Below are 11784 nucleotides of genomic sequence, written 5' to 3'. Positions count from 1 at the left end.
AACACTCTTCGCGAACGCGAGGCTCCTCTCGCGAACGCGTAAGAGGAAACCAGAAAGATTGCAGTAGCAGTCATCAGCTAACTTACCAAGGCTAAAAATGATCCGTTAACCACCCGAAACTGACCCGAGACCCTCGGGACCTCAATCAAACATACCATCACGTCCCATAACATCATACGAACTTAGTCGAACCTTCGAATCGCTCAAAACAACGTCAAAACACCAAATTACACCCCGATTCAAGCCTAAAGAACTTCTAAGCTTCCGAATTCCACAAACGATGTCGAAACCTACCAAACCACGTCCGAATGACCTCAAATTTTGCACACAAGTCATAAATGACACCACGAACCTACTCTAACTTCGGGAAATCCAATCCAACCCCAATATCAAAATTTCCACTGCTGGCCAAAATCGCCAAAATTCTAACTTTCGCCAATTCAAGCCTAATTCTACCACGGACCTCCAAATCACATTCCGGATGCGCTCCTATGTCCAAAATCACCTAACAGAGCTAACGGAACCTTCAAAATTCAAATCCGATGTCGTTTACATATAAGTCAACATCCGGTCAACTTTTCCAATTTAAGCTTTTAAATAAGAGACTATGTGTCTCAATTCACTCCGAAACCACTCCGAGCCCGAACCAACTAACCCGGTATATCATAATATAGCTGAAGAACACAAAAAGAAGTAGGAAATGGAGGAACGGGGCTATAACTCTTGAAACGACCATCCGGGTCGTTACATCCTCCCCCTCTTAAAGAAACGTTCGTCCTCGAACAGGTCTGAAAACATACTTGGAGCCTCAAATAGGTATGGGTATCTGCTCCACATCTCCCGCTCGGTCTCCTAAGTAGCCTCCTCCACGGGCTGACCTCTCTACTGCACCTTCACTGAAGCTATATCCTTTGACCTCAACTTTCAAACCTGACGCCCCAAAATAGCCATTGTCTCCACATCATAAGTCAAATCACCATCCAACTGAACTGTGCTGAAATCCAAAACATGAGATGGATCGCTGATATACTTCCGAAGCATAGAAACATGAAATACTAGATGCACACTCGATAAGCTAGGTGGCAAAGCAAGCTCATAGGCCACCTCCCCAATCCTCCGAAGCACCTCGAACGACCCAATCAATCGAGGGCTCAACTTGCCCTTCTTCCCAAATCTAATAACACCCTTTCATGGGTGAAACCTTCAGCAATACCTTCTCCCCAACCATGTAAGACACATCACGGACCTTTCTGTCAGCATAACTCTTTTGTCTCGACTGCGCCGTATGACGCCGCTCCTGAATCAATTTCGCCTTGTCCAATGCATCCTGAACCAAGTCTTTACCCAGAAGCCTAGCCTCACCCGGCTCAAACCAACCCACTGGAGATCTACACCGCCTCCCATATAAAGCCTCATATGGAGCCATCTCAATACTCGACTGATAACTGTTGCTGTAAGCAAACTCTGCGAGTGGCGGGAATTGGTCCCATGAACCCCCAAAATCAATGACACAAGCGCGTAACATGTCCTCCAATATCTGAATAATGCGCTCGGACTGTCCGTCCGTCTGAGGGTGAAATGTTATGCTCAACTCAACTTGAGTGCCCAACTCTCGCTGCACGGCCCTCCAAAACTGCGATGTAAACTGTGTGCCTCTGTCTGAAATGATGGAAAGTGGCACCCCATGAAGGTGAACAATCTCTCTGATGTAAATCTCAGCCAACCGCTCTGAAGATGCTTACAGGAATAAAGTGCGCGGACTTGGTCAGCCGATCCACAATCACCCAAATAGTATCAAACTTCCTCGAAGTCCGTGGGAGCCCAACTATAAAATCCATGGTGATCCGCTCCCACTTCTACTCTGGAATCTCTATCTTCTGAAGCAAGCCACCCGGTCTCTAAAGCTTATATTTCACCTGCTGACAGTTGAGAAACCAAGCTATAAACCCAACTATATCTTTCTTCATCCTCCTCCACCAATAGTGCTGCCTCAAATCCTGATACATCTTCGCGGCACCCAGATGGATGGAATACCGCGAGCTATGGACCTCCTCAAGAATCAACTCCCGTAGCCTATCCACATTGGGCACACATATCTGGCCCTACATACTCAATACCCCATCATCACCAATAGTCACATCTCTGGCATCGCCGTGCCGAACCCTGTCCTTGAGGACAAGAAAATGAGGATCATCATACTGGCGCTCTCTGATGCGATCGAATAAGGAAGACCGAGAAACCACACAAGCTAGGACCCGACTGGGCTCCGAAATATCCAATCTCACAAACTGGTTGGCCAAAGCCTGAACATTAACTGCAAGGGATCTCTCACCAACAAGAAGGATGCAAGACTACCCATACTCAATGCCTTTCTACTCAAGGCATCGCCACCATATTGGCCTTTCCCGGAAGGTACAAAATGGTAATATCATAGTCCTTTAGCAGCTTCAACCATCTCCGCTGCCTCAAATTGAGATCCTTCTACTTGAACAAGTGCTGGAGGCTACGATGATCAGCAAACACCTCACAAGACACACCATAGAGATAGTGCCTCTAAATCTTCAACGCGTGAACAATGGCAGCCAACTCTAAATCATGAACAGGGTAGTTCTTCTCATGGGGCTTCAACGGACGCAAAGCATAAGCAATTGCTCTACCCTCCTGCATCAAAACACACCCAATGCCGATCCGAGAAACACCACAATATATGGTATAAGAACCAGAAGCTGATGACAGAACTAACACTGGAGCTATGGTCAAGGCAGTCTTGAGCTTCTGAAAGCTTGCCTCGCACTCATCCGACCACCTGAAAGGAGCACCCTTTTGGGTCAATTTGGTCAAGGGCAATGCAATAGACGAGAAACCCTGAATGAATCGATGGTAATGACCAGCCAAACCAAGAAGGCTCCGAATCTCTGTGGCTAAGGACGGTCTGGGCCAACTCTGAACCACCTCTATCTTCTTTGGATCAACCTGAATACCCTCACTGGATACCACGTGTCCCAAGAACGCTACTGAACTAAGCCAAAACTCACACTTTGAGAACTTGGCATAAAGCTTCTCCTCCCTCAACCGCTGAAATACAACCCTCAAACGTTCGGCGTGCTCCTCCTGGCTACGAGAGTACACCAGGATATCATCAATGAATACAATAACGAACGAGTCAAGATAAGGCCGAAACACACTGTTCATCAAATGCATGGACGATGCTGGGGCGTTGGTCAACCCAAAAGACATAACAAGGAACTCATAATGACCATATCGGGTCCTGAAAGCTGTCTTAAGAATGTTTGAGTCCCTAATCTTCAGCTGGTGGTACCCGGACCTCAAATCTGGTCAAATAAATCTGGTCAAATAAATCATCAATACGGGGCAAAGGATACTTGTTCTTGATTGTGAATTTTTTCAATTGCCTGTAATCAATACACATTGTCATAGTGCCATCCTTCTTCTTCACAAATAGAACTGGTGCACCCCAAGGTGACATACTAGGCCGAATAAACCCCTTATCAAGGAGTTCCTGAAGCTTCTCTTTCAATTCCTTTAACTCCGATGGTGCCATACGATATAGTGGAATAGAAAGGCTGAGTGCCCAGCACCAAATCAATACCGAAGTCAATATCCCTGTCCGACGGCATGCCCGACAGGTCTGCAGGAAATACATCTGAAAAATCTCGCACCACCGGAATTGAATCAATACTTCCCAACCATCCGCTGGGCCTTCAAGAATGAAATCACTCTACTGGGAACATAATCCAATGAACCTCGCCACTCAATCCGTGGCAACCCCGGCATAGCCAACCTCACCGTCTTAGCGTGACATTCCAGAATAGCATGACACGGAGACAACCAATCCATGCTCAATATCACATCAAAATCAACCATACTAAGCAGCAACAGATCAGCTCTAGTCTCTAATTCACCAATAGTCACTACACACGACCGGTATACACGGTCCACAATAATGAGCAAAATATGATGACACATATGAATAGGTGGAACCAGGGTCAAATAATACAGAAGCATCTCGATGACATACGGAGATAATACCTGTGATTACTGTTAACTACGGATTCTAGCCTATCTTATGCTCTCTTTTGCTTAGGTTTTGGATAAAAAATGTGTAAAAGTATTCCCGAAAACTAACTTATTGTTCTTGTTTGCAGGGTTTGGTCAAAATGAAGCAAGAAAGTCATAACTAGCTCATGAAGGAGTTAAACCTGCACAAGTTTAAAGCTGAGATAAAAGCGCTGACAGCAAAGGAAAAGAGCGGCCACGGAAGGTCCACCGCTGAGGCGGCCACAATTACACTGACAGCGGAATTGAGGTTTAGAGAAGGTGTTTTGGATGCAGAAAGGAACCGCTGACCGCGATGAAATAATGCGGCCGCGAAATACCTGACGCGACCGTGGTGCAGATTCTGCTGAGGGCGAAATAGAGATTCAGAGGCCTGGAAATTTTAGCTCAAATGAAGAGCGCGGTCCGCGAACATATTACGTGGCCGCGGTTGAAGACAACGCTGAGGCGGTCTCTTTTACGCTCCCAGCGAAGTCAAGTCCAGTCCCAGCCCAAAATGGAAAAAACGCAGTCCGCGCTTGCTTTTGCGCAGCCGCGAAAGTTCAAGCGCTGAGGCGCTCAATATTGCGCTGACAGCGGAACCTCCGTAGGGGTATTTTATCCAGAAATTTCAGCTGTGTATAAATAGATCTTTTTCACATTTTAAGGTCATCTTTTGTATTAAGGAGCTCGTGAACAGCCGTACTTTACCACTTTGAGTAATTTTAGAGTAGCTTTAGCATATATTCTTAGATTTTATTCTTGTAATCAACTTTTATGGCTTATATTTCATCTCCATCTTTGATTTCTACCTTGATTATGAGTAGCTAAACCCATTAGCTAGGGTTGTGACCCAACCCTAGTGTGGGTACTTACTGGGTCTTCAATTTTAGGGCTTAATTGTTTGTGGGTTAATGATATTTAGCTTGAATCATGCTTTAATTGTTGAATTGGTGGTTGCAAATACTGATTCGTGCCTGCATGAATTAGACTTTTCTTGAGAAAGAGAGACTAAGTATAGGAAATTCAGGCTAACAAGGAATTGGGGTGCATTCAAGAGATTGATAGCCCCAATTAAAGGGTTAACCCTAGAGATAGTAATACCCGACTTGAGCCAATTTTACTTGCTTTGTTTGAACACCCACTTGGGCTTGAGAAAGTCAATTAGGGCAAAGTCACTCAAACTACCGAGAGGTATAGAGTGAGTAATTATGTGCAAAGGTTATATCATGATCCCAAATATACCAATCTTGTCCTAACTTTTAGACCCCATTAGATACTCGCCTAGGTGTAAGTCACTTCCCTAGTGCTTTTTATCAATTGAGAAAAACCCTTCAAAAATATTGTACTTAGATTATTTCCAGCAATTAGTAGCATTTATAGTAGAATAGAACAAATCCAAACATGTTTAGAAGTGCAATTAAGAGCAACACGCATTGCTAGATTGGATAGAAACCCAACTCCCAAACAATATTAGCTCCTTGTGCATATCGATCCCGACCTTTCGGGTAAAAGTTGCATCGACCACTCTTGCCATTTTATAGTGGTATAGGGTTGGAGCCGATCACTTTTTGGCGCCGTTGCCGGGGAGATAAACGGTTTTCGCTACCTATCTGACTAGTCGTGTGTCTTGTTTTTCTTTCCTTCTATTTTACTAACTTGTGTAAGTCAATTGATTCAGGTACAACATGGCAAACAATGATCCTATTGGAAATATTCCGGGGGAGGAGGTAGATGATAATGCTGAAGATGAGGTCCCTCTAGTACCTCAAGCTCGAAGAAGAGGCCGCCAGGCCAATGACATCATTCCAGACCCTCCCCCAGTTCCTCCGCGAGTAGCGCCTCGGGTGATTCCAAATGAAGGCTACGCAAGTGCAATTGTCCCACCCCGGATCCAGGCGGGCAATTTCCAGATTACAAATGTTATGTTGACTTTACTGGAGCAATGAGGGTACTTCACAGGCGCTCCCCATCAGAATGCATATAAACATCTAAAGGGCTTTGTGGATACCTGCTGGAGAAGCAAACAGACAAATGTGTCAGAGGATGCATTGAGATTGAGATTGTTCCCTTTTTCACTTAGAGGGAAAGCTTTGGACTAGCTCGAAAGACTTCCCAACCATTCCATACTACGTGGGATGAGTTGGCCGACAAGTTTATAGCTAAGTTTTTCTCGCCGGGACATATGGCGACATTGAGAGATGAGATCCTGACCTTCAAACAGGAACCTAATGAACCACTTCATGAGATCTGGGAAAGGTATCGGACGATGGTGAAAGAATGTCCGAACAATGACATGACCGAAGCAATGATCCAACAAACATTCTACCGTGACATCAACACCACCAACCAGTATGTAGTGAACCAGCTAGCAGGGGGAAACTTTATGAACACACCTTATGCTGAGGCGTGTGAGATATTGGATGAGATGGCAGATACTTCCTCGGCGTGGCTGAGTCGAGCTAATGTGCCACAAGGTGATCCCACTGTCATTCACCTGCACAAAGAGCTCCATGACTACGACCAAGCAATAGCAGAGTTGACTACAATAATGAACCAGTTGGCAAAAGCTCAACTGCAGCAAGTTCAAGCGCCAAGACAAGTGAACGCCATGGAAGGGGTAAATATGTTGGTCAATAAGAGGCGACAAAGAGGTCAACAAAGTCAAGGTAATCCGGATCAATATGAGCAGGGTAGTAGTGGTTTCAACCAAGATGATGGGTATGATGATCAAAGTGAAGAAGTTCAGTATGTGAACAACTACCAAGGACAGCGGGGCAATGCTCCGAATCAACAATAACAGTGGAGATCCCAAGGAAATTGGGGGAATCAAAACCAACAAGGAAATTGGAACAGTGGTAACAACAACAACCAAAACAACTAGGGGAACAACAATCAGAACTGGGGCAACCAGGGCAACTGGGGAGGAAACAACAACCAAGGGGGTTGGAATAACGGTAATTAAGGGAATCGGGGGCCGGGCTTTCAAAAGCCTCCGATGTATCAAAAACCAAACAACCCGCCTCCATTTTTGTCTCAAGGTCCTAGCTCGTCAAATAATGCTATGGTAAGGATTGAGATGATGTTTGAGCAGATGATGAAGAAGAACGCCGACTCTGATGCCCAGTTGGCATCCCATAATACTTCTATCCGAAACTTGGAGGTTCAACTTAGCCAGATTTCGCAATCTTTGAACACTCGCCCTAAGAGGGCGCTACCTAGTGACACGGTAGTAAACTCCAAGGGTGGGAACAATACCGGGCATGTAATGGCGGTGATCACAAAGAGCGGTATAGGTGGTGAAGTAGATGCCTCCAAACAAAAGGAAGTTGTGAGTGATGAGGCTGAAGTGCTAGATGATGATGTTCCAATAGTTGATGAGCAAGTGAGTGAAGAGATTTTGAATGCTGAAGTGAGAATTTATATTCATGACAATGAGGTGGAGACTCAAAATGATGTGAACCCGTCTAGGGAACATGTGATAGACATACCGGAAACGGTAGTGCCCAAGGCTAAGGCTCCTTTGGCAAGGCCTCCTCCACCTTACCCTCAAAGACTGGCGAAGCAAAAGAATGAAACCAATTCAAGAAGTTTATTGAGATGATGAAAAGCTTGTCAATCAATGTTCCTTTGGTGGAAGCTCTTGAGCAAATGCCGGGATACACCAAGTTTATGAAAGATTTGGGGACCAAAAAGATATCTATGGATTGTGAGACCATCAAAATGACTCATCAAGTGAGTGCAATTGTGCACTCGATGGCTCCAAAGCTTGAAGATCCCGACGCATTCACCATTCCATGTACCATTAGGAGTGCAGATTTTGCAAGGCATTGTGTGATTTGGGAGCAAGTATAAATTTGATGCCTTACTCTGTATTCAAAACTTTGGGTATTGGTCAACCGAGAGCTACTTCAATGAGATTGCAAATGGCGGATCGTACAATGAAGAGGCTGATGTTCTTGTCCGGGTTGACAAGTTTATTTTGCCTGCGGATTTTGTGATTCTCGACTGTGAAGTCGACTATGAAGTGCCTATAATAATGGGAAGGCCTTTCCTAGCAACAGGGAAGGCATTGGTTGATGTGGAAGCAGGGGAGCTCACCTTCCGGATGGGTGATGAAAAAGTGGTTTTCCACGTTTCCAAATCGATGAGGCAACGAATAGTACTGAAGTCTGCTCTTTTGTGGATCTTGTAACGGAGGTAATAGTTGATGACACGAGTGCCATGATCAATGTGGAGGATAATTCGGAAGCTATATTGTTGAACCATGATGTGACTGAGGATGACGGCTTGGTAGAGTATGTCAATGCTTTGCACGGAATGGGTTCTTACTCCTATGAGCCCCGTAAACTCTCATTGGATCTTGAGAACAGAAAGACTCCACCAACAAAGCCCTCAATCAAGGAACCTCCCGTATTGGAGTTGAAGCCTTTACCTTCACACCTCAGGTATGAATTCTTGGGCCCTAGTTCAACTTTACATGTTATTCTTTCTTCTTTCTTAACTAACATGCAGGTAGATGCCACCCTTGAGGTGCTTCAAATAAGGAAGAAGGCAATTGGATGGACTCTAGCTGATATTCGGGGGATAAGTCCCACCTTTTACATGCACAAGATTATACTTGAGGATGATGCCAAACCCTATGTGGAACATCAAATGAGGTTGAACGAGGCTATGCAAGAGGTCGTCAAGAAGGAAGTGATCAAATGGCTAGATGTAGGGGTTGTACCCCATCTCGGATAGTTCTTGGACTTCACCGGTACAATGTGTGCCGAAGAAGGGTGGTATGACTGTGGTCACAAATGAGCAAAATGAATTGATCCCCACTAGGACTGTCACCGGATGGAGGGTATGCATGGACTACCGGAAGCTGAATAAATTGACCCGCAAAGATCATTTTCCATTGCCCTTTCTGGACCAAATGTTGGATAGACTTGCTGGGCGTGCCTACTACTGCTTTTTGGATGGGTACTCAGGTTACAACCAGATTTTGATTGCACCAAAGGATCAAGAGAAAACCACCTTCACATGCCCGTACAAGACCTTTGCATTTTCACGGATGCCATTTGGTTTGTGTAATGCAGCGGCTACCTTCCAGCGGTGTATGATGGCTATCTTTACGGACATGGTGGAGGACTTCTTGGAAGTGTTCATAGATGAATTTAGTGTTGTGGTTGACTCCTTTGAAGAATGCTTGAAGAATCTCGACAAGGTGTTGGCCCGATGTGAAGAGACAAATCTAGTGCTTAACTGGGAAAAATGCCACTTTATGGTCGAGGAGGGCATTGTCCTCGGCCATAAGATCTCAAGGAACGGTATTGAGGTGGACAAGGCGAAGATTGAAGTGATTTCAAAGCTTCCTCCTCCTACTTCCGTCAAGGGGGTTAGAAGCTTTCTTGGGCATGCGGGGTTCTACTGAAGATTCGTCAAGGACTTTTCAAAGATAGTGAATCCCTTGTGCAAACTATCGGAAAAGGATGCAAGGTTTGTGTTTAATGAAGAATGCATGAAAGCTTTTGAACTTCTCAAGTACAAACTGACAACCATTCCCATTATTACCGCACCCAATTGGAGCTTACCCTTTGAGCTTATATGTGACGCAAGTAATGTTGCTGTAGGAGCGGTCTTGGGGCAAATGGTGAACAAGATGTTTCACCCGATGTATTATGCAAGCAAAACTATGAATGATGCCCAGGTTAATTACACGGTGACGGAAAAAGAGTTGCTAGCCATAGTGTTTGCCATGGAAAAGTTTAGGCCTTATCTAATGGGTGCAAAGGTGATAGTTCATACTGACCACGCAACACTCCGCTACTTGATGACAAAGAAGGATTCTAAGGCTCAATTGATGGGATGGGTTCTATTGCTTCAAGAGTTTGACCTTGAGATTGTTGATCGAAAAGGGTGTGAAAACCAAGTGGCGGACCACTTGTCCCGCTTGGAGGAGGAGGGGAGGCCCTATGATGGGCTCAAAATTAATGATTCATTCCTGGATGAGCAACTCCTCTCCGTATCTTTGAATAGTATGCCTTGGTTCGCTGATGTTGCTAATTTTCTTGTGACCGGCATTGTCCCGTGTGAGCTCTCTTCTAACCAAAGGAAAAAGCTTAGACGGGATAGCTTGGATTACTACTGGGATGAGCCTTACCTGTTCAAGATTTGTAATGATGGTGTGATTCGAAGATGTGTTCTGGAAGAGGAGCAAATGAGTATTCTTGATGCTTGCCATTCCTCGCCCTACGGTGGTCATCATGGTGGGGAGAGAACTGCTTCAAAGGTGCTCAGTTGTGGTTTTTATTGGCCTACATTGTATAGAGATGCTAGTGAGTTTGTGAAGAGATGTGATGAGTGTCAAAGAGCTGGTGGAATTTCCAAGAAGGATGAAATGTCTCTCACCACTATTCTTGAGGTTGACATATTTGATGTGTGGGGCATTGACTTCATGGGACCTTTTGTGAGTTCATGTGGTAACACGTACATTCTGGTTGCTGTTGATTATGTTTCCAAGTGGGTTGAAGCTGTAGCTTTGCCCAACAATGAGGCACGAAGTGTAGTGGCTTTCTTGAAGAAAAATATTTTTACAAGGTTTGGCACTCCTAGGGCGATCATCAGTGATGGGGGTTCTCATTTTTGCAAAAAGGCCTTCGATACTTTACTTTCCAAGTATGGTGTCAATCATAAAGTGTCAACCCCTTATCATCCCTAGGCTAGTGGACAAGTTGAGGTTTCCAACAGGGAGATAAAGAGCATATTGTCAAAAACTGTCAATGCAAATAGGACTGACTGGTCAAAGAAACTGGATGATGCTTTGTGGGCTTACATGACTGCTTACAAGACTCCAATTGGTATGTCTCCGTACCGGTTGGTATTTGGAAAAGCGTGCCATCTTCCGATTGAGTTAGAGCATAAGGCCATGTGGGCGCTGAAGAAGTTAAATCTTGAGTGTGATGTTGCAGCAAATCTCCGGGTTGAGCAACTCAATGAACTTGATGAGTTTAGGTTCCATGCATATTCCAGCTCGTCCTTGTATAAGGACAAGATGAAGTTCTTGCATGACAAGTATGTCCGGAGCAAGGAATTCAAAGAAGGTGATTTGGTTCTTCTATTCAACTCTCGGTTACAACTGTTTTCGGGAAAGCTCAAGTCAAAATGGAGTGACCCTTTTGAAGTGGTGCATGTTGTTGATACCCAATTTTTCCCTATATTTTTATATATGCATAAATACCTTCAAAATAGCATATATATGCATATATAAGCATGCACAAGGCCTTTATTATTTTTCCCGTAATTTTAAGGGTTTAAATTGATTTATTTTCCCCCTTTTTATCCATAAAACCCCCCAATAAATATTTTCCAAATTATTGTTATGATGATTTACTCATTTAATTTCTTTACTTATGTCAAAATATGGCTAATATATTTTTCATGCATTTTTATAATTACATTTAGTATTTTTAAGCTAAATTGCATATAATTGCAATGTTAGCCCTTTTAATGTATAATCATATTTTATATGCATAAAATTGATCCCTATATTTTTAAAATGTTAATTATGTATTTTAAATCACATTTGGCACCTTGAATTATTTTCCAGAAATTACCTACTATTTTATATAAATTAAATTAGGGAAATTGGCTATTTAAATAATAGCCAAATTGGGCTTTCAATTGTGGCCAAAATCGGACTCCTCCCCAGCCTAATCTCCTATCAAATAACCCGACCCAGGC

Source organism: Nicotiana attenuata, unplaced genomic scaffold (assembly GCF_001879085.1).
Source record: "Nicotiana attenuata strain UT unplaced genomic scaffold, NIATTr2, whole genome shotgun sequence".
Lineage (NCBI taxonomy): Eukaryota > Viridiplantae > Streptophyta > Magnoliopsida > Solanales > Solanaceae > Nicotiana > Nicotiana attenuata.
Note: the sequence above shows the minus strand (reverse complement) of the source record.